The following is a 27,815-nucleotide window of genomic DNA, read 5'->3' as shown; positions in this document are numbered from 1 at the left end:
AGACAACCAACCGGGTGGGGGACCAGAATGCAGCCGGCTGCGGGCACCGATCACCATCACCTTGGTTTACCAGAGACTCGTGTGTGTTTACTAATAGTGAGTACATCAGTGCCCTCCGGCCGTCCATCTCCCTGCACCGTCCATACCCCAACGGGTCCCGGGGCCATCATCCCTACCCCCGGAGGGGTTAACAACTTGCTGCGCAACATCTCCCCCGGGTGCCCCGTAACTGCAGCGGTGGTGTCCACTTTCACCACATCCCATGGGTGGTGTCACGAACTTAAACACGGCTCCGGCCGTACCCCTACATCCCCAAACCGCCAACCCCTTTTAGATTGGATGGATCGTGGGACCCCCGGGTCCGGAGACCCTCGAGCCACCCACTAAAGGTCCGGACCCGAGCGGTTCGGCTGCCGCCGAGCACGGGGCGGCACATAAACCCTGAGCTTTAGTTTCTTCCATAAATTTTCTATTGGATTCAGGTCAGATTTTTGGCTCGACCACTATAGCAACTTTATTTTCTTTCTCTGAAACCAGTTGAGTTTCCTTGGCTGTGTGTTTGGGATCATTGTCTTGCTGAAATATTAGAAATATCCACTCTCATTTCATCTTCATCATCCTGGTAGATGGCAGCAGATTTTTATCAAAAATGTCTCAGTACACTTGTTCATTCATCCTTCTTTCAATTAGATGAAGTCTGCCAGTGCCGTATGAAGAAAAACAGCCGAACACCATGATGTTCCTGGCTCCAAACTTCACTGTTGGTATGGTGTTTTGGAGGGGATACGCAGTGCCTTTTGGCCTTTAAAGATGGTATGTATTCTGGCATCCAAAGAGTTCAATTTTGGCCTTATCTGACCAGACTATATTCTCTGCATATTTCACAGGCTTGTCTAAATGTTGTTGAGCCAGCTTTAAACACGCTTGAACCTGCTTTTTGTTCAGCAATGGAGTCTTATGCGGTGAGCGTGCATACAGGCCATACAGGGTGAGTGCATTACTTATTGTTTTCCTTGAAACAATTTTATCTGCTGATGCCACGTCTTTCTTTAGCTCTCCACAGGTGGTTATGGTTGTTGGACAAATCTTCTGATAATTTGTTCACTTAATCTGTCTGAAATATTGCGGGGAGCACCTGGTCGTGGCTGGTTTATGGTGAAATGATGTTCTTTCTACTTCTGGATCATGGCCCCAACAGTGCTCACTGGAACCTTCATTAGTTTAGAAATTCCTCTGTAACCAATGCCATCAGTATGTTTTGCAACAATAAGGTTGCAAAGGGCTTGAGACAGCTCACTGGTTTTACCAATCATGAGATGTTTATTGTGTGGCCCCTTGGTAATGAGACACCTTTTTTTGAGCCATCAGTTGAACCAGTTAATATTATTTTTAACTAAGTGGAAAGATTGCTTTATATTTACTGATAGATTTCAGCTGATGTCATGACTTTCCATGGCTTTTTGCACCGCTCTTTCGTTATGCATTCAATACTTTTTCACTGTGTAATTTCTCATGATTTCACATAATTAAATTTATGAACATCTATAGTTTGATTTCTTTGGCTGTGTGGATTGGATGGCTTGTTACCGACATCTGGTGACAAGTTCATGCCAATAGCACCTTTAGAAATATATTTTCTTAGAAATTTTTTGACATGATCAATGCTTATTTCACCTGCTGTATCTGCCTATCACTAAGAGCTTGCAAATATCTATAAATGTAATGTCACTGGTCCTTTTCTCATTCCGATTTAAAAGTAAGTAGAGCTGGATTACCCCTTTAACTTAACAATACAAAGAAAGACTGACCAAGAGAAGCTGTAAAACCGGCAGTAAAATCCAATGACAAATCTAATATATAAAACTGAGTATATGTGTGTATGTGTGGTATATACTGTATATATGTGTATGTATGTCCGCTAAAGGAATCTGCACCGTCGCATTTACAATCACAAAATTTTGCACAGCCGCCTTATTTGACTCTGGGAATGTCATAGACTGTGTTTTTAGGGGAAAATTTAACCCTGCGCTTCACAATTATTCGCCAAAAACCTCGCTTACATAAAGGTCAATGGAGCTGAGAGCTACAGGTCATTAATAGGAGCTCTGATTGGTTGCTATAGGCAACGAAGGACATTCTTAGTATAAGAAGCTTATGTGTCAGTTAGTATGATTTCGGTGGTGAGACAGATAGTTAGAGACAGACAGAGACAGAGAGAGACACAGACAAAGAGAGGCAGACAGGAAGAGAGACAGAGAGAGAGACCAAGAGAGACAGAGAAAACAGAGAGAGATAGGGATAGAGACAGAGAGCGAGACAGACAGAGAGACAGACAGCAACAGACAGAGAGAGAAACAGAGAGAGAGACAGACAGAGACAGAGAGAGAGACCCAAACAAAGAGAGGCAGAAAGGGAGAGAGACTGAGAGAGACAGAGAAGACAGAGAGAGATAGGGAAAGAGACAGAGCGCGAGACAGATAGAGAGACAGAAAGCAACAGACAGAGAGAGAAACAGAGGGAGAGACAGACAGAGAGAGATGGATAGAGAGAGAGAGACAGAGAGGCAGACAGAAACAGACAGAGAGAGAGACAGAGAGTGAGACAGAGAGACAGACAGAGAGACAGGCAAACAGGGAGAGAGAGAGACAGAGAGAAACAGACAGAGAGAGATGGATAGAGAGACAGGCAGAGAGATAGACAGTGAGGCAGACAGGAAGAGAGACAGAAGCAGAAAGAGATTGAGAGAGACATAGAGACAGACAGAGAGAGAATCAATCAGAGATAGAGGCAGACAGAGAGAGAGACAAGGAGAGAGACAGAGAGACAGACAGAGAGGGAGAGAGGGAAAATGAGAGAGTGGGAGATAGACAAAGACATTTACTATCAGGGTAACGTTGGGTACTACAGCTAGTCCTTTATAACAGAAGGTTTACATGATCCTTTTTGCAACATTTTTTCTGCACCAAAAAACAAAGGGATGGGAGGAAAAATTCTGTATACAATATACACATTTTTGTTGTACTTTCACTTGTGTTTTATGTGCATTTTTGCTGTGTGAAAAGCACTGAAAGAATTGACATGCTGCGTTTTGGCAAATAGGAAACTGGGCTCAACATGCACGAGGAAAGATATTCATCGTGTGCTGGAGATTCCAGGAATCTCATTGATTATGCCGGTACTGTAAAACGCTGGGTATTTTACACACCAAATACAATGTCTCGTAGTAGTGACGCTTCATTGTTCACCAAAGAAGACAGAACATCGATGGAAGACCCGAGAGTGAAGGCTTAAAGTCCCACCTGGCATTCCCCTTCTATTATGAGCCTGTACCCTAATACCACATATAGACAGGAGTTTCATGATGAGTCAAAGCCTCTAAATGTTACTTGGAAATACTCAGCATTACGTTACTGGACCCACTAGGAAGAGATTTCGCATGCCAAAATACCGGTTTGTTTGGTACTAAATGTAATAACAATTTTCATTTTCAAAGAATTTCAGAATTCTTCCTTGTAGCTAACTTCTAGGTACACATAAAAGCAAAAAAAAACAAAAAAAAAAAACATTTTTTAGAATTTAAAATTTCCCAACGAGAAATTCACGATTTTAGGATGAAATGTTCAGCAATTAAAAATTTCCACAAAATTGTTCCTTTACCTTAATTGTTAGGCTATGTTTACATGCCCAGTAGTCATTTCCATTTTTGGATCTATTTTGGCATGACAAAAATGAAAATAGAATGATCCAGAAAAAATCTATTCATTTTCTAAAATGTCTACAGTTAGTCAACAGTCCAGTTGTTATCCACTTTTTACCATTATCAAAAAATGTAGCGTCATACAACTTTTTTATCAAGCCAAAATATACAGACAGCAACTTTTTTACCATTGAAGTGAATGGAAATTGTCATGGGTCATGGTGTCTGGCAATAGAAGGTCATAGCGTTTGGCTGCCCAAAATGCTCCCAAAATGCTCCCTGACTTTCCATTGTTCCTGCTGTCAGTATTCATTGTAATAAGTAGCTTTCCTGGTGAATTTTCATCTCTTCCCCTTTTGGACCCAGCAGGAGCTCGCTTTCCACCCAGCTGCTGATCTTCAGTATTCTCTTGGTGCTTAAATATTCGCTTCTTCCCTGGACTGGTGCTGGTGATATTATTCAGTTCACTCTAGCTCTGGTTGCAAGCAGTATTGTTGCTGAAGCTCTGCTGAACTTCTACCTGAGTCATTTGTGAATTCATGCTTTTCCTCCTTGTGTCTTCCTTTAGCGTTTAGTAGGGTTGACGAAGAGCTCATGTCACCCGTTCTCTATTTAGGGCCCAGCACTAGGGATACCTAGGGTCAGGTATCCGGCTTAGTGCATAGGTGCAGTACCTATCTAGGGGGGTGAGGGACCCATGGGACCAGCAGTAGGATTGGTCAGGGGTCACCATCTTCCTCTTCCCTAGACGCAGGAGTCCCCTTACCTAAGCTTTCGCTTGGTACTTTCCCGTGCCTAGCGTGACAGAAATAACTCATAAATTATGGTAACCTGCTATTGCATCTGCTTTGGATCTGGTATTTAAACGGGTTGTCCACTACTTGCACAACTCTTTCCCATTTCTCTTGTTTGTACCAGAAAAAAAAATAAGCCTATACTCATCTCCGGTGTGGCCGGGTTCCAGCGATGTGTAAAGTTGCATTCCCCAGGTGTATGTGACATTGTTATGACACACGACCAATCAGTGCCGGCTTCCTTCACCCCACCTTCGGATGTTTGAGCAGGAAGTCAATGCTGCGCTCACATCCTGCTCAAATATCTGAAGGCGGGGAGACAGATGTCAGGCGCTGATTGGTTGCGGGGCTCGCGTGTCATAACAATGTCACATGGGTCCTGGGAACGCGACTTCAGACATTTGTAGCGCCCCTGAACACATCAGGAAACTACTAGGTACTGCATCCTATCAAAGATGCTCAGGCGCTCCAATCCACGGGGTTTTACCCACTAGCGAGAGGTGACGGGGACAGAAGCCACCAGGGTACCACACCGGTAATGGGACTAAAGGAAACTGAGGTGTACCAGCTATCCTCCGGGGACCAGTTACCCACTACCAGCTACTGTGAGTAAAGAAAACCAGTTCTACAGCAACCTTTTGTGTGGCCTCCCTTACTATCCGTGCATAACTCCATCATCCATCCCTCTGGGGCTTGGCCCTACTTGCGAAGGGCCCAACATCTAGGCTGCATTTAACATCAGCCCTAGAGGCCAGAGACTGTGCAGCAGCGGTTCTATCTCCGTAACCGCAACCCGCAAGTGGCGTCACGACATAAACTTTTATTACAATTACTCTGTAAATATCCCCGTTTCAAGTGACCCCCAGGGTCCCGGAATGGGGCATCGGCCATTACACACCCATTAAACAGCATCCCCGTATATGTACGGCCTGGGACCAAGTACCCCATAGCCATAGGGCGGGTCACATTGCTGGAACCGCAGTTGTACCGGAAGTGAGTATAGGCTTATTTATTTTTATGGGAGAGAACAAGTCGAATGAGTACGGGTTGTCCAAGTAGGGACATCTCCTTTAAGTGTTGCACATGTCCAGAACATTAGAGGAGTTCAGTGACATCTTTGGTAAAAACAGATCCATTACAGACAGAACAAAAATGGATGAAAAATGGGAAGTAAGAGGTTCTTCCATTCCAGATCCATTTGTAAAATTCATGTGAGCAGAACCTCAACATTAATAACATTGTGTTCATGCACCTGCGTTTGACCAATTATTTGATTATGGATCAGAATGAACTGGAAAACATAACACTTTGCCAAGATAGAAAATAAAAAAAAAGTTAAACAATGAATGAATATTACAATTTATTCATTTTATGGTACGTCTATAACTGAGGTCACTGCAGAAAAATTGAGCCTGATTCTTCTTATTATATTAACTACTGCAGTTCTATTCTCTTTAAATGATATGTATGGTTGTATTTTTTGTGTCCAGCCATTTTCAACCATGTTACCGGCACACCTGTTGAGTTTTCCATGGCAAATACGCTTCAAGAAAATCACTACAAAAAGCACAAAAATTGAAATCAACTCATTCAGCTTAGGAGATGTGCGGAGCACGGAGGTAAATCCCAGGGCCAGATCCTGGATGATTGATCAATTTGGAAAAAAGTCTATTTTTCTCCAGCTTCAAATCATTCAATGTTGAGGATGACTTAAAAACATATCTTTTTATTGGGTGCAAAAAATATTAAAATCAGCACAGGCCTAAGCGTTTTGAGCCATAGCTATGACTAAGAGCAGTTTTTCATGCTCGAAACGCGTGGGCCTGTGCTAATTTTAAAGGGGTTGTCAACTACTTTGACATTGATGGCCTATCCTTATGATAGGCAATATATTAAACAGAAGCGGTTCCGCACTGAACCGTGCAATACCTTACACCGAATACCTTGGAACAGCCTCAGTCCTCCTTTTAGAAGAAATGGTAATGGATGCACGTGGACGAGGAGAAGAGATATCCAGCACAAGAGTCCATGAAGTAGAAAACCACGGCATACACCATCCATGATCCAAAAAGTGCTTTTATTCCATATAATGTGCAGGTAAAATAGCGGGAAGAAGAGAGCCGAGTGCAAGCCCCCCATGGACGACGGCCGTTTCGCACCTTGTGTGTTTCTACGGGATTCCTGTGAAATAACTCATCTGTTGCATATGTTGACAGTTAAAAAACGACGGATCCGTCGTTCAGTTGCAACGACGGACCTGGCGGATTTGAAACAAAAAGTGTGAAAGTAGCCTTAGTGACACAGTGGATTTGCGCTGTGTTCCCACCACTCAGAACGCTAGCGTTTCAGCGTTCTGCTGAGTTCAGTTTAGGGAGCATCTAAAAGAAGCCCAGTGGGCAGGAGATTTCTATAAATCCCATCCACTGTGCTTGTGCTGTACATCACGGCAGTAAAATATCTTGTTCAGTGTGGGAGCGAGCATCATAGGATTTTCTAGCGCTCGCTCCCGCACTGAAATTGATAGCTAAGAGCAACAAGCAGGACGCTGCATATTTTAGTGTAGCCCGCAGCACAGACTTCGGGTGGGCCATACTGTGAGTTAATGTCAAAAATCAGGAAACAGAGTGGTTTAGAAAAAATATTTTATGGCAGAGTCCTGCACTCAAATAGAGATTTTAGGATTTGGAGGACTATCCTTACTTTTCTTAAGATTCCAGATGCAGTAAGCAAAACATAGCAGCATATAATTAATAAGTAAGTTTAATCCCGAGAACTTCATTTTTAATCAGTGTGCAACAATGGGATAATGATTGTTTACTTCGCTTAAAGACAATGTACACCATCTGACTTTTGATTTTTTATTTTTGCTCATTTGCTTCCTAAATACAAATGTGATGCCCCTGGACTATCAGGTTGTCACAGGGTATTGCACAATCTGCCCTCTCGTGCAGTATCTACCTCCCTCTTGGTTATGGGTCCCTAACCAAATGGTGTTGCCTACATCAGCAAATCGAAATCCTAGATACACCCTGCAACACACCCACCAAACACACCTTGAGTGGAATAGAGTTACCCACCTGGGGGGTCGGGGAGGGGAGGTGAGAAGTATAGTCAGTGTGAGTTAGTCACTGATGGTGGTGGAGAGTAGCCCTCGAGCTGTGAGGAGCTCTGAGGAGGTCGGGAGTGGGAACTCCCATAAGGAAACTGTCTCGGTTGCAGACGGTGGTCTGGGCCTAGAGGAGTCGGACCCCCAGTCGCAGAGGATCGTGGCAAGGGGCTCGGATCTGTCGAGGAGGACAGCCGGCGGTCTTGCACAATCTCCGGGCTGGGACCGAGGCACGACGGGGTACGTTGACCCTAAGGGTGGCTTTACACGCTACGAGATCGCTACAGCGATCTCGTTGGGGTCACGGATTTTGTGACGCACATCCGGCCGCTGTAGCGATCTTGTTGTGTGTGACTCCTAGGAGCGATTTTGGATCGTTGCAAAAACGTCCAAAATCGCTCTTCGCTGACATGGGGGTCCTCTCCCAATTATCGCTGCTGTCGCTTGGGCGAAGTTGATCCTCGTCTCTGCAGCAGCACACATCGCTACGTGTGATGCCGCAGGAACGAGGAACCTCTCCTTACCTGCCACACGCCAGCAATGAGGAAGGAAGGAGGTGGGCGGGATGTTTGTCCCGCTCATCTCCGCCCCTCCGATTTGATTGGGCAGCCGCTTAGTGACGTCGCTGTGACGCCGAGCGAATCGCCCCCTTAGAAAGGAGGCATATCGCCGGTCACACCGACGTCGCCAAGCAGGTAAGTACGTATGACGCTGCCGTAGCGATAATGTTCGCTACGGCAGTGATCTTCACATATTGGCATAACGATAGGGGCGGGTGCTATCACGCTTGCTATCGCTAGCATTGGCTAGTGATGTCGCAGCGTGTAAAGCCCGCTTAAGTCGGGGAGTAGCTGCAGGCAACCCGATAATTTACCCATGGAGAACGGAGCCTTCAAGATTCGTTCCCAACCGCTCCAAAATCGGGGTACTAGCGCAACGAGGGGGATAGGACTTTCCATCCAAAACGGTTGAGAAAATTCCAAGCGTGAGCCCTGAGAGCAAGCTCCCACACTAAGCCACAGTGGGGAGCGGGACCCGGCAAGTTTCACACTACCGGGACCACCAGAGAAGTAAACTTAGTGCCAGGAGGCAGGTCACGGATCACCAGGCATCACCATTGGGGACGGGACCTGAACTAGCTACCCTCAACGGCAGCGGTGTCCAGAGACTTGGTTTACCCAGTTGTCAGTGTCTGCTTAATGGACTGAGTGAGTACAAGAGTGATCCCTGCATCCCATGGCCCTATGTCCACACTGAGTCCCAGGGCATCCTCCCTACCCGTGGAGGGTTACAACACCTGGCTGCACCCCATTATCACCCCGGGCACTCCCCAACAGCAACAGCAGTATTCTCCCCAGTTACCGCGCACCACGGGTGGCGTCACAAACTCTGTAATCCCTTGTAAATACCCCCCTTCATTTGAGTGGCCACACGACCCCCGGGTCCAGAGATCCTCGAGCCACTGAGAACCCAGATCCCAGCAGCTCAGCTGCTGCCACGGGGGCGGCACACAAAGATAAACAACTTTCTAAATAGCCTTCCAGGCTTCTACTCCTGGTTTCATTGCTCCTTTTTGTGTTAGGGATGGCAGGAGGAAGGGATTGTACACAGATCTGCAGTGGAGAGAAGCAAAAGTGTCCAAACTTTCATAAAGAGAAACGTTTTCTGCCAGGAGGTGCAAATCTGGTGCTGAAATCTGCTGCAGACATTTCAGCACTAAATTTGGACTTCCTGGCAGAAAACCACGGTTTTCTGACAGGAAATGCAGGTCTGTGAACTCAGTGACCTCATTTGAGGTGAGGTCACTGAGTTTAATGAGGTCACCTGAGGTCAAGTTACCTGCGATCACATGTGGATGACTGTGGGAACCTCCAGCTGTGACCGCAAATAAACTGAGTGACGTTACTGCTCATCTCTGTGCCTCAGTCTCTGCCTGCAGCCCACAGCATGCAGTCATGTTCTGTGCCTTCAGTATGTATGTAGCAGAAATGGAATCGTCGTGAGACCTCATGTGGATTACATCGGAACGGGGTGTTTTGGCGGTTAATAAAGGGGAGAAGAGGGTGTTTTTTGAATTATATTTCAAATAAAGGATTTTTCTATATTTTGTTTCTTTTCACTTACAGATTAGTAATGAGGGGGTCTCATAAATGTGTCCCATTACTAATCCAGGGCTTAGTAGCAGCTGTGAGCTGTCATTAACCCCTTTTTACCCCGTTTGTCATAGGGTATCGGGATGAGCAGAATAAAGTTCTGGGATTGTCACATCTAATGGATGCCACAGCCCTGGGCAGCTGCAGGCTGCTATATTTAAGCTGGGGGGTCCAATAACCATGGTCGTCCACAACCTGAAAATACCAGCCCCCAGCTGTGGGCTTTATCATGGCTGGATATCAAAACGGGGGGGACTGCATGAGAATTTTTAAAATTATTTAAATAATTAAAAAAAAAGCTGCCTGCAGTCCAACTAGTGCACTGCTGGGGGCTGCATCTTGTAGCCATATGCTTTATCTGTGCTAGGTATCCTATTTTGGGGGTACCATATGCCAATTTATTTATTTTTACACTATAGACTCGCACACAGCACCTGTGATTGAAAGCAGTCAGACATGCTGTCACTCAGGGTTGGGGCACATTTGACTGCAACCAATCAGACATGCCGGGACTGATGGAGGGCAGGGAAAGAAGTGAATATGCATGAAGGATAATGAGCGGCCCCGGAAGTAGCACTACAGTTGCACGGGAGGCTCGGTAACTACAACGCGCCTACTCTGATCCCTTTATCCCTTCTACCACCATTTTAAGGCGCCAGATTCTGGCACCCATAGACTTATATGGGGACTGACATCCGGACAGTTATCCAGGATCTGAATTTTTTAAAAAAAACTTTTTTGACCCGCTGCTCCCGTATATATTCAGGTCTGGACATCACTAATTTTGAACACATTTTGACTTTTGGTTTCAGTGATTTTGTAGATCAAGTCCATTTATGAAAGGTTCAAGTTGCAATATCGTAATTATTTCCAATGCAGAGAAAAAGATTGATTGCTCTCAGAGGGAGAAACCAAATAATAATATCTAGAATTATAACTACAAGATTATTATTTTATTTTTTTCCAATGAGAGCAATCAATATTTTTTCAACTGGCTAACACGGTACCAAAACTTTTTTTTCTTTTAACTATGGAAAAAAAATCACCCCTCCCCTTCTAATTAAATACAAGCCCTTTAATACCACACGGTGTGACCTAAAGGGCATTTATTTATAAGCACAAGGTTTATTTTAGAGTCTCTCCATTGTAGGAATGTCTTTATTAATGGACGGGGAGGGATGAGCTCTCAAGCGCCTTACACGGTTCGCTATTGTTTGCTTAAGCAAATATAACCTTTGTCTGGTTAAAAATGTATTCAGCGCATATTTACAAAAGAAACGCAACTAAGTGGCAGATTATGGGAACTCACCGCAAATAGTCATCAGTAAAGAGGATTCCTAGTGCTACGTAGAAATACACTCACAGATAACAGGTAATAACTGATAATATTATCACTTTGTTATACATTAAGGCAGATTATACGCCTGTAATGAGCGCTGATCGACAGAAAATTGATGCCCTAATAGGAAAAAAGGAAAGGTGTTTTGTTTCCTGGAACAACCCTTTTGAAGAACCTTGGACTTTTCTGACCCACGTAAAAGTTACTGCATGTACCTGGGATGTGGGGGGAACATTGTGGTTACTGGTAGTTTTCTTCCTACAACTAACAAAAACGTTTGGGTAGCAAGTAAGAACTGCAGACAAATCTGGGTTAGCCCCCTTAAAGAGGACCAACCACCAGAATTTTGCTATATAAACTAAAGCCAATACTATACTGGTCCTATCATGCTGATTCTATACATACCTTTAGTTGTGAGATCAGATGTATAGTTTCTAAAATACAGGCAAGTAAAGTTTGTGAAATACACTGTTACTTGATTGATAGGTGCTGCAGAATATCTAATAGGTGGGTTGGGTTATTCCCGCCCCTGTCTGCCTGCCTATTCTTTCTCCCTTCTTTCTACCCCTGTAATAACAGAAACAGGGGGAGGAAGGACAGGCAGGCATGGGCGGGAATAACCTGACCACCTATTAGATATTCTGCAGCACCTATCAATCAAGTAACAGTGCATTTCACAACCTTTACTTGCCTGTATTTCAAAAACTATACATCCGATCTCACAACTAAAGGTATGTATAGAATCAGCATGACAGGTCTAGTATAGCACTGGCTTTAATTTATATAGGAAAATCCTGATGGCTGGTTCTCTTTAAGACGTCTGTGTTTCCAGTATGTGTGATATCTGTTTTCACACATAGTGGAGACACGTTCAAACACATATTCATTAAAATCTCTGTTCATATGGATCATGTGTTTGTGTGAACCACTTATGAATCCGTGTGATCCACATGGAGACATGTCCACTTTTTAGCGTCACCATGGATGACAATGACTGATAGAAGTCTATGAATCTGTGGAAAACACGTACAGCACACAGATGACATCCATGTGCCATCTGTGAGACACAGACCAGAATTAAATGCATTGAAGAAATTAAATATTTTTATGTGTTAAAACTGTTCAAAGATGATAGATAGATTTTACAGCTATTAGCCAAATAAATAAAATACAGTGTTGGATCTCCCCCTTTTTAGTCAACAGCAAAAGTAAAGCAGACAGCTGGGAGCTGATATTATCAGACTGGTAAGGTCCATGGTTATTAGCCCTTTCCCAGCCTAAAAATAGTAGCTCACAGCCGCCTCAGAAATGAAGCGTCACATTAGATGCTTCAATTCTGGCTCTTCACCTCAGGTCTTCCCGATTGCCCTGGTGCAGTGGTAATCAGGTTAATGATAGTTGGGGTTGACAGCAGCTGTGTAGTGTCAGCTGGCATCAAGCCCTGGTGTCAGTAATGGAGATGTGTCTATCAGACACCACCATTACTAACCCAATAATAACAAAAAAGATATACCTACACAAAAAAATTATTTATTTTTATAAACCCTCCCCAAAACTTTCCATCATTTACCATTTTATTAAAAAAGAAAAACCCATACAGCTTCGTCACTGTCCAGGGAATCTGACTTAGACCACCAAATTTCCCATTTTTCATTTTAGTCTTTTCTTTTTTTCCAAAAGCCACAATTTTTTTTAATTTTCCGGCAATATAGCCATACGAGGGTTTGTTTTTTTGCAGTGTGAGCTGTTCTTTTGACTGACAACATTCACTCTGCACATATTGTACTAGAAAATGGGGGAAAAATTCCAAGTGCTGTAAAATTGCAAAAAAGTGCAATTCCACATTGTATTTGGGGGGGGGGGTGTTATCATTTACCATGTTCATTATATGATAAAACTTACCGATCAAAATAATTTATTTTATATTTAGATAGATCGGACATTTCTGAACCTGGCAATACACCTCATCGGCAAGAACAAGTGAAGTGTTTAATCAATTGGCCATCAATGTGTGATTAGGAGAGGTTGGGTCTTCTAAACCTCCAAGGATCAGAACAATTAATAGGTTCCAGCCGGTGCCTGATGTCCTCCAGTGGCACATGTTCCTGGTACCTTATCTCAATGCTTTTATGGCAACGTTTAGTATTTCATGGGTGTTTTTCCTAAGTGCTGCAGTGGATTTTAGTTGAATGTGTACCCTTGGACTCACATCTAGCTGAAGCAGGCATGGGGGGTTGGCGGACCCTTGGACCTCTGGGCTCAGACTCAGCCTCTGAGATAATCATAGTTACGCCCAGGGGCGTAACAATCGTGGTCACAGGGATCGCGACTGGGCCCAGAGTTGCAGGGGACCCGACGACCTCAGCATCTATTTCAACTGGATGAGCAGCCGAGGCCGCCCATCCAGCTGAAATACATTGCAGCACAGAAACCTGTTGGGCCCCTGCGCTGAGATGTGCCAGCCGCCAATTAAGGCTATCAGGATAAGCTACATACCAGGATGGGGATATGTTGCGACATATACCAGGATGGGGCCATATATCTAGATGTGGCCAGGATGGAAACATATACTAGGATAGAGACATGATAGAGTCATATATACCAGGAAGGGGACATGATGGGGCCATATATCAGGATGGGGCCATGATGGGGCCATACACCAGGATGGGGCCATAATGGGGACATATATACCAGGATGGGCTATGATGGTGACATATATATCAGGATGGATTCATGATGGGGGACATATATACCAGCATATAGTCATGATGGGGTCATACACAAGGATGGGGGACATATTTAATAGGAAGTGGCCCAGGATGGGGGGACATTACTACATAATTAAGGGGATGTTGAGCAACTTGTATGTCTTTATAGATTTTCGAATGCTAAAATGGCCCAAATAGTAGGGGGGCCCAGATCAAACTTTGCATTGGGGCCTATTGAACTCTAGTTACGCCACTGGTTACGCCACTGGTCCCACCATCATCATAATAAATAGAAGTTTTCATAAAAAGCTGCATGATCCGGTCATCAGCCATTATCTGTCTACCTCTGCTATTGAGTGCATAGAGGATGTGGAGACAAATGAATAGGAGGGAGCAAATTCTGATTACATTTTAGAAATAGAGAACAGGGGACAGTTTGTTCTTTAGGATGTAATATCATTTATGAATCCATTAGGTCCAGGGTACCATGCTAAGTGTTAATAAAAACTTACAGATGTTTGTTGATTGCCTAATAACTACTCGTTCTGTAAAGGCTACTTTACACACTGCGATATCGGTCCCGATATCGCTAGTGTGCGTACCCGCCCCCATCTGTTGCGCGACACGGGCATATCGCTGCCCGTGGCGCACAACATCGCCCAGAGCCGTCACACATACTTACCTGTCCGGCGACGTCGCTGTGACCGGCGAACCGCCTCCTTTCTAAGGGGGCGGTCCGCGCGGCGTCACAGCGACGTCACTGAACCGCCGCCCAATCGCAGCGGAGGGGCGGAGATGAGCGGGACGTAACATCCCGCCCACCTCCTTCCTTCCGCATAGCGGCCGGGAGGCAGGTAGGGAGACGTTCCTCGCTCCTGCGGCGTCACACGCAGCGATGTGTGATGCCGCAGGAACGAGGAACAACCTCGTTACTGCTGAAGTAACGATAATTGGGAATGGACCCCCGTGTCGCCGATTAGCGATTTTTCACTGTTTTGCAACGATGCAAAATCGCTAATCGATGTCACACGCAACGGCATCGCTAATGCGGCCGGATGTGCGTCACGAATTCCGTGACCCCAACGACTCCGCATTAGCGATGTCGTAGCGTGTAAAGCCCGCTTAAGTCGATGGAAGATACTTCTCTGCGAGCCTTTGCTATGTAGGTAATCTAATCTCATTTTTGTTTCCTTTTTTGCATGTTGTTAGAATTTAATGAGATGTATCCATTTCCACAATTGTTTGCAACTAAAGCAGAAAAAAAAAAAAAAGAGTATAAATTATACATGAGCTGGATCCATTGCCCTGAAACAAGTAGGTTGTATTTGAAGATGCTCATGTATTAATCGAATTAACTGGAAAATGTAGCATTCCATAGCTTCTAGATATCAGCTGCACCTGACGGACCCCACTAAATCAATCTAAAAATCATGGGAAATAAAATAAATCTAAATCACGGGAAAGGTCACAAAATAAACAGATGCTTTCTATCTAGGGCTTTCTAAAGTGAGAAAAATAAATGCATTTTTTCCTTAAATTTGTCCTGTAACTCATGATGCACACATATTAGCTTATTATTTATTTTTATTTTTTTAATTTAATGGCCTTCAGTTCGATCTGGAGCCATGGCGACTTGGTGGATGAATGTTCTGGAGGAAGATTAATCTTGTGCAAGCGTAGAGAGGTCCACCAGGGTCTTCTCCACTGTTATCTTGATAGTATCAAGCCATTGGGTTGATGGTCTTCCTCTTTGCTTTCTTCCTTCTATTCATTCGACCATGGGTCCTGTTACGCTTGACAGATAGTCCTGTAGTTCCTGGCTGTAGAAGGTCGCAATGTTTGACTATACAAGCTGCTCTCTGACTTTCCCTTTTTCCCTTTTTTGGGGTTTATCTCTTTCTCTTTAGGACCCTGCCGATTTCCTCACCTTTTCAGCTGTTAATCGTCATCACTTCGCTCTGTGTCTTTAAATACCTTAATTTCCCCTTACTCTGTGCTGGTGATAGGTCTAATACCCTTAACAAGTCTTCAGTGCAAGCAGTCAACTTGTATACATCTGGAAAAAAAATGTTGTTGTTCCTTTCCCTGAGTCATCTGGAGATAAGTTATTTGCTTACGTTCCCCTATGTGTATTCCCTCTGTATTTAGAGCTTAGTGGGGTTGACTAAGTGCTCATCCCATCCATTCCTTACCTAGGGCCCATTTCTGGGTCAGCCAGGGTCAGGTTTCAAGCTCAGCGCATAGATGCGGAACCTATCTAGGGTGGTGAGGGAATCCAGTGGCCAGCAATAGGTTTGGTCAGTGGTCACCAACTCCCCCTTCCCTATATACAGGATTTCCCTTCCACTGTTTGCTTGGTACTTCTCCATACCTAGCGTGACAGCGTCCTTCTCTAGTGATTGCTCTCTTCTTATGATGTGTCCAAAGTAGGCAAGTCCTAGCTTGGTGATCCTGGCTTCTAGGGACATGTCTGGCTTGATCTGTTCCAAATTGATTTTCTTGTTCATCTTGCCTTCCATGGTATTGATAAACCTCCTTCGCCAGCATCACATTTCGAAGGTGGTGATTCGTCTTGTACCTTGTTTCTTTATCTCCAGGTTTCACAACCATATGTGACTACAGAAAAGACCAGACTATGTCTGGCATAAAAACTGTATCAGCAAAGACATTTCCCACATTGTTACCTGGTCACATTCTCTAGTTACTTTGTGCAACTATAGAAACCTCATTGCCTACAGCAAGACTTACTGGAAAAGCCAGTATTTACGGAACCCAATATCCTATGAGTATATGGCAATACAGGACGAATATTATTAGTATACAAAGAAAAGAATAAAAATTAATTAATAACAATTAAAGAAATCTTCTCATCTTGCTATTCACAATGATCCCCTCCTTCCCAGATCTATGCTTGCCAAGGGGCAGTGTTCTCCTAATTGATTGACTATTCAGAGCAGCAGAATAGTTGCCCAGGTTTCCCAATCTGTGAGTCTGCAGCATCAAATGAACACAGAAGAACTGAAGACAAGTAGATCCAGGGATCTGGCCAACTTCAGAGCAGCGCTTACAAGCTCTATAGAAAAGAGCTTGTAAGAGCTGCGTTCCTTGGCTAAGAGACTGGCCACAGCTGACACACTATAGAGGTGGCCAGCAACCAGTAGTACACAATAGAATTAAAAAACCTCTATTTTTGAGAATGAAGATTTTTAATAAGTAAATTGCAAAGTTGTGAGTTTTTACAAGCACCGTGCAAATTTAACCATTTAAGATGATGAGACATCCTATTTAATCTGGGGAACAAAACATGCAACTGCAATATAATTCTCAGCAAACTGCAATATATGGAAGCAATTGGGTACAATTGTTTGCATCTAGGTAAATCATTCTATATTTGCCCTGCCACACGCACAACATACATATAGGCAGTCCCCTGCTGTCATGTTATTAAAATGGATCTGTTACCTGAATACTCTGCCCTTTATGGAGGCAGCATATTAGACAGGTCCTGACTTCTATGAGCCAAAATAGCACAAAGAAATAAAAGAATACAGCAGACTCATATTTATCATTACCCCTCTTAGGGGTTAAGGGGGCTTTACACGCTACGACATTGCTAATGCGAACTCGTTGGGGTCACGGAATTGGTGACACACATCCGGCCGCATTAGCGATGCCATTGCGTGTGACACCGATGAGCGATTTTGCATCGTTGCAAAAATGTGCAAAATCGCTCATCGGTGACATGGGGGTCCATTCTCAAAAATAACGAGGTTGTTCCTCGTTCCTGCGGCAGCACACATCGCTCAGTGTGACACCGCAGGAATGAGGAACCTCTCCTTACCTGCCTCCCGGCCGCTATGCAGAAGGAAGGAGGTGGGCAGGATGTTACGTCCCGCTTAGCTCCGCCCCTCCGCTGCTATTGGGCGGCGGTTCAGTGACGCTGCTGTGACGCCGCACGGACCGCCCCCTTAGAAAGGAGGCGGTTCGCCGGTCACAGCGACGTCGCCGGGCAGGTAAGTATGTGTGACGGGTCTGGGCAATGTTGTGCGGCACGGGCAGCGATTTGCCCATGTCGCGCAACAGATGGGGGCGGGTACCCACACTAGCGATATCGGGACCGATATCGCAGTGTGTAAAGCGGCCTTTACTCAAGAACTGCCCGCCAATGACTATGAGATGAAGGGGAGAGTACCATCCTCATGTAGACACTGGGTTTATTACTACTGTGTTTCCTGAAAATAAGCCATAGCAGCGTTTTTTGGTCGTTTTGGAGTATGCTGATAATACTAGAAAAAATAAGCCCTAGTTGTGTAGTATGTGTAGTATATATTAGTATCCTGAAATAGGGCTTGGGCAGCCCTATCAGGATATGTAATTTTTATTGGTGTACATTGCCCCATTGTATTGCTGTAAGCCCAGAAAGTTTATAGTCATGTGCCAGCTAGTTAATGGAAAATTAATAAATCAACCATCAGAAATGGTTCTGCACTACCTTGCCATGCCCTCTTCCGATGCCAGGGAGGAGTAAGCTCGTCGGGTCCTTACGTTGTATGGGTCTCGGGTGCACTTTGAAAAAGAAAAGATGACCTTGCAGACATCCATAAGGGTAGGAAACCACAGCACATCCAGCGAGTATCCCAAAGGTGCTTTACTTAATTCCAACAGTGCATTAAAACAGCAGGCAGAGAACTGGGTGCAGGTCTCCTGGGGACGACGGCCGGTTCGTACCTCTTGGTACTTCGACGGGTCCACTCTGGACCCATTGAAGTACCAAGAGGTACGAAATGGCCGTTGTCTTCATTAGACCTGCACCCGGTTCTCTGCCTGCTGTTTTAATGCACTGTTGGAAGTGGATAATGGAAAATGAATATTCACCCCCTTACCCCACCCACAATCCCGCCCACCCCACTGAGCTGCGTCAGTGATTCAGTCAGACAGCCGTATTACAACTTGAGGATCACTTTGCAATCCTCGGACTGGTCGAGGGCTCTCCTGTATTTCTATGCAGCAGTCACGCTCAGGTGAGGAGAGCTGCCAGCAATGTTTGAGCATTGTGCTGCGATCTTCGGGCAGTGATATGGCAGTCTGAGTGAAGCACTGACATAGTACAGAGGGGTGGGGGGAGGTATTAAGTGCAGTGAAAGGGGGTGATTAATCATTTTCATTAACAAAGATTCCAATCAATGACGCGGTATAGAGGGGTGGGCGGGATTAAGGGCAAGGAAAGGGGGTGAATATTCATTTTCATTAAGAAATGTTCCAATCACTGATACCTGCACATAGGGGTGGGTGGAATTAACCACAGGGGAAGGGGTGAATATTCATTTTCATTAACTGGCTCTGGCTCTCCTGGGACTAGCGTGACATTATGTCACACGATCCCTGCAGCCAATCAGTGCCGCTTAACTCTCCCCTCCTTCAGACGTAATTAACATCCAGCGGAAGCGAGAGCTGTGGCTGCTATCTCACTTTAATTGGATATATGATTCATCCAAATGAAAGGAGAACGAATGTCATGGGATCCCCAGGAGAGCGCCAGCACCAGAGGTGAAAATAAGTTTTATTATTTCACAATAGGGAAACCTGGTGACTGAGAAGGGGTTGTCCAAGTAATAGACAACCCCTTTCACCTATGTGCACAAAGTGGGGGTTTTTAGGAAGTTCTGAAGCAGAAACTCGCCAAGAGTATGTGCCAACTTTGAGACTTAAAGGATGATTTGGAGGTTTTCGTTTCTGCTACAAAACCTCCTCAATAGACCCTCTGTGCACACATACCCCAAATCTTCCTCAAAAACTCAAAGGTTCCGCTCAGTTTCTGTTCCAAAAACTTTGCAAAAAGGCTCAATGTGAATATAACTAAAGTGATCTTGTATGGATTTCTGTTGAAGGTGCAGCATACTGTACATCCACTGTTCCCTACAGCTTTCAGAGGGCTTCTTTACACAATGTATATACAGTGTGTCCATCCATATTCTGTCCACCACCATTAACTTGAGAACAGCGGCAGCTATATGAATAGAAGTGGTGTCTAGGTATAGTAAAGTAGCCATGCGCTTCGCAATGAAACCACCTATAGCGCCACCTGGTGGAAAACAACGGAGTTAGCATTTTTATCTCGAAAACGGAAAGAGATAGAGAAAAAAAGTGAATCAAAAAGTTGTAGGGCATCATCAATTCAATATGAATCGACACCTTGCATACAGACATGCTATGATTAGAATGTGTAAGGCTGCGGACGGGAAGCGATACCTCATGGAGACCTTCCTACAAGTCATTGGGTATGGTGGCTGCGTGGAGTGGCTTCCACACCCACCTGACCTGACCCAATTGGACTTCTTTCTGTAAGGTCACATCAAACAGCAGGTGTATGCGACCCCTCCACCAGCATTGCAGGACCTATGACGACGTATCACAGATGCTTGTGCAAACGTGTCACCTACCATATTGCAGAACGTGCAGCAAGATACAGTATGCTGTCCAGAGCCCAGATGTGCATTGCAGCTGACGGGGGCCACTTTGAGCGTCAAAGTTAAATGAGCGCCATATGCGTAACCAGCATTCAATGTTTTGGGTGGTTATGGGTTTCATATCATAGCATTTCTGTATGCAAAGTGTCGATTCGTATTGAATTGATGATGCCCTACTATTGTTTAATTCACTTTTTTTCTCTATCTCATTCCGTTTTCAAGATAAAAATGCTAACTCCGTTGTGTACCTTCAGGTGGCGCTATAGGTGGTTTCACTGCGTAGCGCAAGGCTACTTTACTATACCTAGACACCACTTCTCTGCCTATAGCTGCCGGCGTTCTAAAGTTAATGGCGGTGAACAGGATATGGGTGGATACACTATGTACATATATATATATATATATATATATATATATATATATATATATATATGTATATATATATATATATATATATATATATATACAGTGCCTACAAGTAGTATTCAGCCCCCTGCAGATTTAGCAGGTTTGATAAGATGCAAATAAGTTAGAGCCTGCAAACTTCAAACAAGAGCAGGATTTATTAACAGATGCATAAATCTTACAAACCAACAAGTTATGTTGCTCAGTTAAATTTTAATAAATTTTCAACATAAAAGTGTGGGTCAATTATTATTCAACCCCTAGGTTTAATATTTTGTGGAATAACCCTTGTTTGCAATTACAGCTAATAATCATCTTTTATAAGACCTGATCAGGCCGGCACAGGTCTCTGGAGTTATCTTGGCCCACTCCTCCATGCAGATCTTCTCCAAGTTATCTAGGTTCTTTGGGTGTCTCATGTGGACTTTAATCTTGAGCTCCTTCCACAAGTTTTCAATTGGGTTAAGGTCAGGAGACTGACTAGGCCACTGCAACACCTTGATTTTTTCCCTCTTGAACCAGGCCTTGGTTTTCTTGGCTGTGTGCTTTGGGTCGTTGTCTTGTTGGAAGATGAAATGACGACCCATCTTAAGATCCTTGATGGAGGAGCGGAGGTTCTTGGCCAAAATCTCCAGGTAGGCCGTGCTATCCATCTTCCCATGGATGCGGACCAGATGGCCAGGCCCCTTGGCTGAGAAACAGCCCCACAGCATGATGCTGCCACCACCATGCTTGCCTGTAGGGATGGTATTCTTGGGGTCGTTTGCAGTGCCATCCAGTCTCCAAACGTCACGTGTGTGGTTGGCAACAAAGATCTTGATCTTGGTCTCATCAGACCAGAGAACCTTGAACCAGTCTGTCTCAGAGTCCTCCAAGTGATCATGAGCAAACTGTAGACGAGCCTTGACATGACGCTTTGAAAGTAAAGGTATCTTACGGGCTCGTCTGGAACGGAGACCATTGCGGTGGAGTACGTCACTTATGGTATTGACTGAAACCAATGTCCCCACTGCCATGAGATCTTCCCGGAGCTCTTTTCTTGTTGCCCTTGGGTTAGCCTTGACTCTTCGGACAAGCCTGGCCTCGGCACGGGTGGAAACTTTCAAAGGTTGTCCAGGCCGTGGAAGGCTAACAGTAGTTCCATAAGCCTTCCACTTCCGGATGATGCTCCCAACAGTAGTGGAGACAGGTAGGCCCAACTCCTTGGAAAGGGTTTTGTACCCCTTGCCAGCCTTGTGACCCTCCACGATCTTGTCTCTGATGGCCATGGAATGCTCCTTTGTCTTTCCCATGTTGACCAAGTATGAGTGCTGTTCACAAGTTTGGGGAGGGTCTTAATTAGTCAGAAAAGGCTGGAAAAAGAGATAATTAATCCAAACATGTGAAGCTCATTGTTCTTTGTGCCTGAAATACTTCTTAATACTTTAGGGGAACCAAACAGAATTGTGGTGGATTGAGGGGTTGAATAATAAATGACCCTCTGAATAAACTTTTCACAATTTAAAAAAAAAAAAAAGAAATAACATTCTTTTTTGCTGCAGTGCATTTCACACTTCCAGGCTGATCCACAGTCCAAATGTCACAATGCCAAGTTAATTCCGAATGTGTAAACCTGCTAAATCTGCAGGGGGTTGAATACTACTTGTAGGCACTGTATATATATATACATACATATATATTTATTTACACAGTTTTGGTCACTTTTATATTTTGTATGCACATTTTCTCTGTCGCTTTCAAAATTCTGTCTCTAAAACAAAACAAAACACCAGGAACAATGTAGGAAAATGCTCTATGGGTCCACAAACGTAGTAAAACCAAGGCAAAAATTGCACTAACTCGTAGTTTTACCTCTATGCGGTAATGATGCACCTCTGTCTCACACCATTACTGTCCCAAATTTTTGTATCCTGAGGTTATATATCCTAAAGTGCTAAATAGTTTACATTGCTAATTGTTTGTAGGTCAACACCCCCTGAGGGAGTCTACTCCAAGTCCAGAGGTCAAAAAGGTTCTTCTTATTACAATTCTTAAGTACAAAGGGTAAAAAAATGAAACATTACTGTAGTGTCCAAAAGCTGAATTGTGTAAAAATGTGTTTATGGTGCATATGATTACAGATAAATGATATTTATTGATGCAGTAAAATAAATAAAATAATATTCATGATTATTAAGTCTTTCCCCAATTTTCCAGCAAATTTTAGATTAAACAATAGGAGCAAAACTGAGTTCCCACAATCAGCTTTTGGGGAGTTTTTGATGTTGTAGATTTTCTATACCTATTAAGAAAATTAAGTTACTTGCATATTTTTAATCTTTTCATTAATCTGGTCTTTTTTTATGCTTTTTTTGGAGTAATGGCTTCTTCCTGTCAGAGTGGCCTTTCAGCCCATGTTGATACAGTACTCGTTTCACTGTGGATAATGATACAATCTTACCAGCTTCCGCCAGCATCTTCACAAGGTCTTTTGCTTTTGTTTTTGGGTTGATATCCATATGTCTAACCAAAGCATGGTCATCTCTGGTACACAGAACCCGTTTCCTTCCTAAGCGGTATGATGGCTGGACATTCCCATCTTGTTTGTACTTGCATATAATTGTTTGTACAGATGAATGAGCCACCTTTAGGTATCTGGAAATTACACCCTAGGATGAACCAGACTTGTGCAAGTCCACAATTCTCTTCCTGAGATCTTGGCTGATTTCTTTTGACTTTCTCATAATGCTACACAAAGAAGCAGTGTGTTTCAGGTGTGCATTAAATCACATCCACAGGTGTGTCTCTAATTAACTCAGATGTTGCCAATAAACCTATCAGAGGCTTCCACAGACATGACATCATCATATGAGCTGTCCCATATTGTTTAAAGCCATAGTACATAGAGTGATTGCAGACTTCGCTCTCAATCCTGGACAGCATTTTAAAGAATGATGGGTGAAACTAGTCTTTGCGCATGCGTAATAAAGGTCCTCACTCTCCCTTGGAGGATCTGTATGTGTTACCGGAATACAGACATCCTTATACCCAGCACAGACTGAAAGAAAAGGCAGAGAGCCGAGTACGTGACATCAAAGAAAGTAGAAAAAAATAAGAAGAGTGGTGATCATGTAACATGAGCCAAAATTAGGAAATTGGTGTCACATACCTGGAAAACGCAATTGTCAGGTTTCCAGGTTTTCCAGTTCTCTTTTGACTGCCCTTGCCCTCGGTTAACATGGAGGTTACCGTTCTGTTGCCCTACTTCCTGTCCAGCTGCTTAAAAGGCCGCCTCCCAGCCCAGTCCAGTGCCTGAGTATACTGCCTGCTGTGTGCTCCTGCTGTGTTTGCTGCTTATTCCTGATTGCCTCTGGATTCCCCTAAAAGACTACCTACCGATTGACTCTGGACTGTACCCGGCTCTTCAAGGCTGTGCCCGGATTCCGTTTACCATCTTCGGTCAGCACTCCGCCTGGTTCTCTTTTGGTTTGTAACCATTCTGGACAAACATTTCCGTACGGACACTCATTGACTTTACCGCTTGCTCCTTATCCCGGCTGCTGCGCATTTAGGCCTTCCGGGGTAGATTGCCGGACAGTCCCTGTATAGGGGTTCGCTCTGGTGGTCTCCCTGGGGGAGTCCGGTGCGTGGCCCCGGGAATCCCCTGCGCGTCTATTCCGGAAAGTATTGTATGTGTTATTGTGTTGTTGTGTTTGTTCTGTATCTACCGTGGTGACATACTATAAAACATCTTGTACCCGGAACTCGTCTCTGATTGTCATTGCCCTACGCTATCGAAATCCTCAGAACATAGAATAAGTATTACAGCAATTAGTTATTTTTGCAGACTCGTAGATAGCAAATCCCGTTTTTCAACCATTTTTGTTCAGTTTGTAATGGATCTCTTGTTACTAGAGGTGTCAATGACATGTCCAACACTTAAAGGCGATGTCGACTACTTGGTAAAACCCTACTCATTCCCCTTGTTTACCCCCATAAAAATAAATAAGTCTCTACTCACCTCTGGTGCGGCCATGGTTCCAGCAATGTCTGAAGTCGCATTCCCGGGGCCCATGTGACATTGTTAAGACACGTGATCCCAGCAAGCGCCTGGCGTCTGTCTCCCCACTTTGGGACATTTGAGCAGGATGTGAGTGCAGCGCTGACTTCCTGCTTAAATTTCTGAAGGCGATGAGAAGGAAGATTGGTCATAGAGCTCATGTGTCATAACAATGCCACGTGTGCCCCGGGAACGCAACTTCAGATATCACTGGAACTGCGGCCGCACCAGAGGTGAGTATAGGCTTATTCATTTTTGTTGAGCAAACAAAAAGAATGAGATGGGGTTGTCCAAGTAGTGGACATCCCCTTTAAAAAGCACAAAAAACTGAAATAAGACTTGGCATGGCACATATGCTTGCTCAGTTGTGATTAGCGAGCACTACCATGCTCAGGTGCTCAGTACTTGTAATGAGTGATGAGTGAGCACTACCATGCTCGGTTGCTCAGTACTCATAACTAGTGATGAGCAGGCACTACCATACTCGGGTGCTCGGTACTCGTAACTAGTGATGAGTGAGCACTACCATGCTCGGGTGCTCAGTACTCGTAACTAGTGATGAGCAGGCACTACCATGCTCGGTTGCTCAGTATTCATAACTAGTGATGAGCGGACACTACCATGCTCGGGTGTTTGGTACTCGTATCTAGTGATGAGCAGGCACTACCATGCTCAGGTGCTCTGTACTCGTAAGTAGTGATGAGCGAGCACTACCATGCTCGGGTGCTCAATACTCGTAACTAGTGATGAGCGGGCACTACCATGCTCAGGTGCTCAGTACTCGTATCTAGTGATGAGCAGGCACTACCATGCTCAGGTGCTCTGTACTCGTAAGTAGTGATGAGCGAGCACTACCATGCTCGGGTGCTCAATACTCGTAACTAGTGATGAGCGGGCACTACCATGCTCAGGTGCTCAGTACTTGTAACTAGTGATGAGCGGGCACTACCATGCTCGGGTGCTCTGTACTCGTAACTAGTGATGATCGGGCACTACCATGGTCGGGTGCTCAGTACTCGTAACTAGTGATGAGCGGGCACTACCATGCTCGGGTGCTCAGTACTCGTAACTAGCGATGAGCGGGCACTACCATGCTCAGGTGCTCGGTACTCGTAACAAGCAGTCGGATGCTTGGATGGGCTAAATTTGTGCACCGATCATAATGGCAGTCAATAGAGAACTCGAGCATTTTCCCAGACGATCTTCCAGAAATATGTTTGAGTTCCCTATTAGCTTCCATTATACTCAGTACTCGAGTCGCTCCTATGCGAGCATACAACTGCTTGTTACGAGTACCAAGCCCCTGAGTGTGGCGTCCTGGACTAGCCAGGTCGTCACAGGTACTACAACACAACCCCCCCCCCCACCCCAGATAGGCAGATCAGTCAGACACAAATCCTTGTTGCCTCCCTCCAGGGGCTGATGTCCACACCAGGTGGGGTGGAGCCAGGCGGTTGGCCCCACCCACTGAGTTCACAGTCCTGGAGGCGGGAAAAGGAAGTCAGTCAGAAGTGAGTAGGAGTCAGGAGAGGAGTGAAGTGGGAGTAGAGGAGCAAACTGACTGTGTCCGGGTACGTGGCCCGGGCACCGAGAGCAAGGTTGGCAGACGGTGGTGGGCGTCTGCAGGAGAGGCAGATCGACGCGGAACCGTAGGACCGGGGACGGGCGGTGGCCTGCCGGTACCGAACCGGGGAGCGAAGTGAAGCCAGCACAAACCGGCAGGGCCTGTGGATCCCGACCAGGCTAGGAGTCACCGTTAAACAGGTCAAATCTGTTAGTGACCGGAACCCCAGGGGTTTCCAAACAGCCAAGACCCGATTGAAGGCAACCGTCCAAACAGCACAAGGGAAATACAGCTACCGCCACAGCTAGAGTTCCCAGGCCCAGAGCCTGCGGGCAAAGGGGCTCCTCCAGCCCATATACACGCTGGGGAGCGGGTTACCAGTGGGAAGCCATCGAGACCGAATACACACAAAAGGTGCAGGGAAAGGCAGCCACTACCAACCGTCTGGGAGAAATTACAGCAGCCGGCTGCGGGACCCGTCCATCCAGCTGTTTGTTTTACCAGAGACTTGCAACCGTTTGTGGCTGAGTGAGTACTACCGTGCCGTCCGGCACTGCGCTGAGCAGTTCCAGCACCTCCTGCACCTTGCCCAGCCCTGCTTCCCCGTCACCTCAACCGGGCCCCGGGACCACCAACCCCTACCCACGGAGGGGGGGGAAACATCTCAGCTGCTCCCTAACAATGCTCCCGGGATCCCCGTCAACAGCAGCGGTGGTGCCCAACCTCATCACAACCCGTGGGTGGCGTCACGGACCAAATCCCCAAACCAAACCACCCCTTTCACTAACGGGCGAGGAGCGCCGCTCGAGTCCCCGGATCCGGCCCACCGCTCGAGCCACCGAGCAGCAGCAGCACCGGACCCGAGCGCCAGCGAGAGCGCAGCAGCGACGGCTCCCTCCCCGCCCGCGACATGAGCATGGTAGTGCTCACTTATCACTATTGCTCAGTCATTGGACTGTGCTCCATGTAATTCTAGTTCCCCTTGCATCCAAGGTTATGTTCACACATAGCATATTTGCAGTATTGTTTTCTGCTCTCTTGGCAGTAAAGTGCAGTTCAAAATGTTGGTTCACTGTGTTTGTAGCAGCGTTTTTCGAGGGGTGCACAATACATGTGTGATTTGTCTACAGAACATTTAATTAAGTTAGATTTAGTCACCAAATACAGCAAGAAAAGCAGCAAAACTTGCTGCATTGTTTGCATTTTCTCATTGCATTCTATGGGTGAAAAAAATGCTGCAAAAACACTCAAAGAGTTGACATTCCACAGACTGAAACAATGCTGCAGGTCTCAAATTTAGGCAAAAAAGAGCATGTGCAGGAGATTTCTGAAACCTCATGGGTTTTGCTGATACTGTTATAAGTACCTTCTTATTTGCATAAAAAGCTGCGATAATGCTGTGTGTGAATATGGCCTAACACTAGGGGGTTTTGTGACGCCCTGGCCTATCAGGTCGTCACAGGGTATTGTGCAATCTGCCCTTCTGCACAGTATCCACCTCCTCCTTGGTTATGGACCCCTAACCATTGGTGTTGCCAAAACG

At 45.1% G+C, this 27,815-nt stretch overlaps 1 protein-coding gene across 2 annotated transcripts in view; it reads right to left on the bottom strand.

The window, feature by feature from the left end:
• The window catches only part of TMC5 (transmembrane channel like 5), a 203,667-nt gene that overhangs the window by 147,524 nt on the left and 28,328 nt on the right, over positions 1 to 27,815 (bottom strand). The gene's annotated exons all lie outside the window — the stretch shown is intronic.

The sequence above is a fragment of the Anomaloglossus baeobatrachus genome, chromosome 7, assembly GCF_048569485.1.
Source record: "Anomaloglossus baeobatrachus isolate aAnoBae1 chromosome 7, aAnoBae1.hap1, whole genome shotgun sequence".
Classification (NCBI taxonomy): domain Eukaryota; kingdom Metazoa; phylum Chordata; class Amphibia; order Anura; family Aromobatidae; genus Anomaloglossus; species Anomaloglossus baeobatrachus.
This window is presented reverse-complemented; position numbering and strand designations above follow the sequence as displayed.